The sequence below is a fragment of the Mirounga leonina genome, unplaced genomic scaffold, assembly GCF_011800145.1.
Source record: "Mirounga leonina isolate KUSES-001 unplaced genomic scaffold, KU_Mleo_1.0 Mir_99, whole genome shotgun sequence".
Lineage (NCBI taxonomy): Eukaryota > Metazoa > Chordata > Mammalia > Carnivora > Phocidae > Mirounga > Mirounga leonina.
In genome coordinates, this window is record NW_023270971.1 from 6,438,480 (window position 1) to 6,444,919 (window position 6,440).

Below are 6,440 nucleotides of genomic sequence, written 5' to 3' on the forward strand. Positions count from 1 at the left end.
TCTTTCTTTTTCAAAGCATTCAGCCCACGGTCTTAATTATGGCAATGGCAACTTAAGAACGTATCTGGACTTTTCTCTACAGACTCTGTCTCTTGAATCAGATGCCAAAAAAATATTGCTGCCAATGTCACAGAGCCACCATGCTCAGGCCAGAAACAGCAGGTCTAATTCATGGACCTTTCTGGTCCATAAGGGGTGTAGGTACCATGAACACAAAGAAGTCATCATACGTATGAAGTAACCTGTCATTATTACTGGGTGATTTAGTCCTTACCCAATTGCTACTAGCTTATCATAGAATTTACCTCCTTTCTCCCAATCTCAGCTGATGCTGACTCTTACATTGTCATCTTTAAGCTCACAGGCCTACCCTTCCTCCAACAACCACATTTTCGGCTAAAAGGCAATCCTAGGTCATATGTTCTCTATCCCTACAAAATGTATATTAAATAACATCCTATTTACTCAATAGTCAAAATCTAAACAGCATATGTGCCTACTATTAAGCTAAAGAGATGCAGTTACTTAAACCTTTATTTTCCCATGCACAGAATCAAGAAATTTTTTATTCAATTATTCAGCAAATATTTACTGGATACCTACTCTCTGACAGACATTGTTCTAAGCTTTTGGGACATTTCCAGATAGCAATGAGCCCAGAGTATCTGGAGCTGTGGGATCAAAACTAGGGTGGTGGTTGGTACTCCTGTTACTTTTCCTTCAAATAATACAGATCACTATTTGTGATCTTTCATGTACAGGTGACATATAACTGCACTGCACTTTGAGCATCATGTTAAATATCAAAATTTTCTTAAAGGTACACAATTTTATAAAATGCATCAACATATAAACTAACTGAAAGAATATCAAAGCAAATTGTATGTGCCCTACAAATGAAAAAATTCTAATCATAAAACCAAAAAATTATTGAGTAAATAGGAGTGTGTGTAACATATTGTTTTATGTTAGGGCCCACTGCAAAATGAATATGGGGACCCTTGTTCAAAAATTTAAAAGAAAGGACTACTAAGGATACTAAAATATAAAGATTTTACCTTAAAAATATTTTGTTACTTATAAAATATAATAGAGGTAATAATGATATATAAGAATGTAAATTTTTAAATTGTAAAAAAATATTTTGGTGTCATAATTTATATAAAATAATGGATAAAATACTATATGATTTTGATGTCTTGATTGAGCAGATACTTTCGGCTTGTCTTTATGCAAATTTATTATGTCTTCAAAATTTATACTTTTAGTAACTTTATTATCAAATTGATATAATTGAAAGCAAAGTGAGTAGCTCTTGGCAAATCCAAGATTGCAACTGATTTTTTATAATTTTTAATTTTGAGAAGACTTTCCATTGATGCAACCATTACTGGAGTTGTTAAGAGTATTTTATAGACTGTGACAACACTGGGACATATTTCTGATAAATTATCTTGAAGTATAAATTATCGTACCTTTACAGTTGATGAGTTTCACAACACTTTTTCTAAAAAGATATAGCTCTTGGGGCGCCTGGGTGGCTCAGTCGTTAAGCGTCTGCCTTCGGCTCAGGTCATGATCCCAGGGTCCTGGGACCGAGCCCCGCATTGGGCTCCCTGCTCCGCGGGAAGCCTGCTTCTCCCTCTCCCACTCTGCCTGCTTGTGTTCCCTCTCTCGCTGTGTCTCTCTGTCAAATAAAATCTTTAAAAAAAAAAAAAAAAAAGATTTAGCTCTTCATACAGCTGAGTTTCCTGTCTGAATTTAACTTTAAAGGTTATGCAATGGCAATTTAATGTTTCCTATAACATTTTCTGTAATTTGTGGAGGTCATGCAAGAAACCAAAGTGCCTTCATGAAATAGCACAAAACACCTGTTTACACATTGTCTCTCTGTATATTCAATTAAAAAGAAAAATTAATTTTCAAATTGTCTTAATTGGTTTATGCAAAGCTTCATGTAAAAACACAGTGGAGTTTCTTTTTTTTTCTGTTGAATTGGGTGATCTTTAAATGTAATTTGTATTTCTAGCTTGTGGGTACTTGCATTGACCCAGCAATTTTCAAATTTTCAGAGACTCTGAACTCTTTGAAGAATTCTAATAACTTCTTGATATGTTTTATTACAATGTCCATGGATATGCTGTTATTTTGTAATAATTTACTGACAAAGTTTACTGCCTGGGCATCTACAGTACCTGTTCTGGTGCTCAGGCCAGAGAGTTCATTACAGTCACTAGAGGGGTGGGGTCCGGGAATGGTCAGGAATCCAGCCAGGTCCCTGTGCTTGCTGTTCCACGTGGAGCCCCTCTTCTTTCTTGGGGCTGTACCTGTTGCTGTCACCACTATTGCTTCTGTGGCTCCCACCTTAGTGATCCCTGTGCACATACAGACACAGCGATGAGGCCAATTGCTCGGGGCCTGTACCACCTGCCTTGCTTACTGGCATCAGAATATTCTACTTTAAAATTGAATTAAAACAGCCCTTGGGAAGTTATTTGAGATGGGGAAGTTCACCTGCTGCTTGGCTTTTTTTTTTTTTTTTTTTTTAGTCTGGTTGACACTCAATGTTACATTAGTCCCAGGTATACAGTATAGCTATTCAACAATTCTATACATTATGCCATGCTCACCACAAGTATAGCTCCCATCTGTCCCCATACATCACCATTATAGTACCACTGACTACTATTCCCTATGCTGTACCTTTCATTCCCATGACTATAGTGATCTTATCTTGAATAAGGATGATATTAATGAAGAATGTCCATAAAGATGGATGAGACAATCTGAAATTATGAGAACAGGAGAAAAAACATTGTCTTTTTTGGTAATGATTAAAATTCAAAGAACCTTTGATGCAAACTAATAAAAGGGGGACTATGAATTTGAAAACATAAGTCAAAATTGTACACAGGAAAAAAATGGAAATATCTGCATAAAGATATTATAACCCCACCAACGATTACTTCCAAATAATTCTGTTGCTTTTAACTGTAATCATTAATATGAATGATCAATAATCACATTCTTTTATCGTTTTCTAAGAGGTAAGCATCTTAGGGGTAACTTTGAACTGTTCTTTAGAAATATGAAATAGTTGAGCCTTTTTTTTTAAAAAGATTTTATTTATTTATTTATTTGACAGTGAGAGACACAGCGAGAGAGGGAACACAAGCAGGCAGAGTGGGAGAGGGAGAAGCAGGCTTCCCGCTGAGCAGGGAGCCCGATGTGGGACTTGGTCCCAGGACCCTGGGATCACGACCTGAGCCAAAGGCAGACGCTTAACCGACTGAGCCACCAGGTGCCCCTAGTTGAGCCTTTCTATTATCCTTTCTCACTGGAATAATTTCCATTACTGGTGATACATTTAAAATTTTTGCTTTTGCTATTTTTATAATATGATTTTTGTTGTTTCTTATTTCTTCCACTGACATTAACACACAGTGAAGTGCAAAAATCTTAAGTGTACTCAGTTGAGTCACTAATATTTCACTTTGGAGTAATACATTTTTACAAAATAGAACTACGATCAGAATATAAAATTGTTCTTCTCTCGTGTAATAGTCCTTCTCTAAACAACCATAAACTAATGAATAATAAATGTTCCTCACTAATAGTTTTCTTCATTTCCTTCCTGGAGGATTATTTCTTCCGGGCTCTGGTCTTCTGTGTGAAGTTCCCAGGTGACAGAGGCATGGAAAGCAGCAGGTACTCTTAGCCCCTGTTCTCCGCCTGGCCTGTGGCCCAGCTCCGTATTCTCTGCTAAGGGGCCCTGTCTGCTTTCCTGCAGGAGTCCATACACTGCGCTCAAACAGGCTCGAACTGGGACATGCAAATTCATCAACAATTGGAACTTCCAAGTTCCCATCTCAAGGGAGATTTGAATCAGGAATCAGAAAATTCAGAAGGCTCTTCTCCCACAGGCCCCTAGAGTATTTCTAGCACTAGACGGTAAGTCCATCCTCCTCCGGTAAGAGGAGCCTGAGTCTGGAAAAATTCTTGGAGTTCTCTGCATGATGGCTCCTCTCCTCCTCCCTCATGTCTACAATTCGCATCTGGGTTTACTTCTAGCACGAAAGGAATCTATTCAAAACACCCCCCTCCCCCGCCCCGCCCAGTCCCACTTTCATACAACTCACAGGTGTCTGTACTTGGCCCTCTTTGTTTTTCTGACCCCAACTACAAAATATATTCTTCTCTAGCCTGACCACAATCCACATCCCAGACGAGCCCCAGACAGAGCCCCTCAAAAAACCTGCTGCCTTCTGCTCGACCTGGCCAAAAATTGACCCCCTCCCCACAATCTGCCATGGGCACAGCTGCAACCCTCTTCCATCCTTAAAAACCCCTTAAAAGGCCCAGCCTGACAGAAGCTTGGGGCAGACATTTCTCTAGATGTCTGGCCCCTCTCCCCCTGGAAAGTGAATAAGCTCTGTCCTGCTTGTGGCTCTACCCCTTGTGCAATTCTTTGCCACCCTAACCCAGCACAAAACCCATCCCTTCCTTGAGCCCGAGATTGAGGAGGGTGAGAGATAGAAGGCAATTAGGAAAATCTAATGCATCCTTTTGGGAAACAAATCAATGTCTTAACTCAAAAGACTTTAAGAAAATATATATTGTGGGGTACCTGGGCAGCTTAGTCAGTTAAGCGTCTGACTCTTGGTATCAGCTAGGTCATGGTCTCATGGGTCATGAGATCGAGCCCCAGGCCAGACTCCATGGTCAGTGGAGAGTCTGCCTGAGGATTCTCTCCCTCTACCCACCCCCACTCACGCTCTGTCTAAAATAAGTATTTAAAAAAAAAAAAGAAAATATATATCGTGTTAGTATAATTCAATTGAACAGATATGTCAACCTTAAAAATTTGCATGAAACCACCATCTGAATTGCTTACCTTACACGAAATGATAATGTTGATTAATGGAGTTGTCATAATTTGACCAAATATTTTAACTGTGGATAAAAGTCTCCTGAAATATATAACATAGGAAAAGAAAGAAAAAAAGAATTGGCTCTGAACAGGGTCAATGATGACACCAAAATAAATGGAGGAAGTTGTGAAGTTAACAATCATTTAATATTATTGTTTTAGTACCTTTTTAAATTTCCTCTTTTGCCTCTTGGTTTTTTTTTTTTTTTCAGAAGGTTCATACTAATCAGGATACAAATAAGGTCTACACCTTGTATTTGGTTATGTCTCTTAATTTTGTGGCACACACACAAAAAAATTTTGTGGCACAAAATGTGATTTGTCTTTGTAAATGTTCCATGCACACATGAGAAAAAATTGGTATTTTGCTGTGTTTTGGTAGAGTGTCCTGTTAATTAGGTCAGTATAGTTGAATGTTTTGTTTAATTCTACTACATTTTCACAGAATTTCTTTCTACTTGTTCTATCAATTACTAAGAGATTGGTATTAAATTCTCTCACTATAATTGTGGATTTGTCTATTTCTTCTTTTAGGTCTATCAGTTTTGCATCATGTATTTGGATGCATTGTTATTTGGTGCATAAAAATTTAGTATTGTTTCATCTTCTTGATAAATTGGCCCCATTATCATTATGAAATGACCCTTTCATCCTTGGTTGTATTCTATGCTCTAATCTAATTTGCCTGATAGTAACATAGCTACTCATTCTTTGAATTAGTTTTTGTATGGTATATTTTTTTCATTTTGTTACTTTTAGTCTTTTTTATATTTATAATGAGTTTCTTATGGGTAACATATAGTTGGGTATTGATTTTATATTCAATTTGAAAATCTCTGGCTTTTAATTCAGTCATTTGGACTGTTACTAATGATACTTTGTATTTAAACCTAGCAACCTGCTATATATATTTTTGGCCTTTTTGGGGGGTCTTGTTTTGTAATAATTCAGTAGGTTTTATAATTCTGTTTTATTTCTTGATGTATGCATAGCCAAACATTTATAGTATACATCTTTAACTTGTTTCAAACTATGTTCAAGTAATATACAATTTTAGGTACAGATCTAAGAATCATACAATAATATACTTCCATTTACCTCTTCCTTGCCTTTGTACTATTCTTGTTATGCATATTACACATATGCCAAAAAACCCTTCTACATGTTATTATTTCTGCCTTAGGCAATTATCTTCTGAAGAGATTTTTAAATGAAGGAAAAAAGTGTTACATTTATATGCTTTTCATTCCTCAAATATATCCAGATTTCAATCTGCTGTATTTTCCTTGTGATTGAAAGATTTTCTTCAGTCTTTCTTGCAGTGCACATCTGTTGGTTATAAATTCTTTTAGTTTTTGTAGTTCTAAAGACATCTACATCTCACTTTTGTTTCTTAAATATATTTTTTGCTGAACCAAGAATTCTAGGTGAACAGTTTTTCTTTCTTTCTTTCTTTCTTTCCCTTTCTTTCTTTCTTTCTTTCTTTCTTTCTTTCTTTCTTTCTTTCTTT

The 6,440-nt window shown here is 36.6% G+C and overlaps 2 long non-coding RNA genes across 3 annotated transcripts in view; both read right to left on the bottom strand.

The window, feature by feature from the left end:
* LOC118006752 overlaps window positions 1-1,544 on the bottom strand; it is a 32,524-nt gene extending 30,980 nt beyond the window's left edge. The window contains exon 1 of the long non-coding RNA XR_004678178.1: window positions 1,476-1,544. This is a non-coding gene — a long non-coding RNA (uncharacterized LOC118006752). The remainder of the gene's footprint in view (window positions 1-1,475) is intronic.
* A 128-nt stretch (window positions 1,545-1,672) lies between these two features.
* LOC118006740 overlaps window positions 1,673-6,440 on the bottom strand; it is a 16,612-nt gene continuing 11,844 nt past the window's right edge. Inside the window, exons 1-4 of one of the 2 annotated variants that reach the window (XR_004678175.1) lie at window positions 4,895-4,965; window positions 2,704-2,786; window positions 2,196-2,375; window positions 1,673-1,701 (exon numbers count right to left, since the gene is read on the bottom strand). This is a non-coding gene — a long non-coding RNA (uncharacterized LOC118006740). Of the gene's footprint in view, window positions 1,702-2,195; window positions 2,376-2,703; window positions 2,787-4,894; window positions 4,971-6,440 lie in introns of those variants that run through there. The other variant, XR_004678174.1, reaches the window with a different exon arrangement.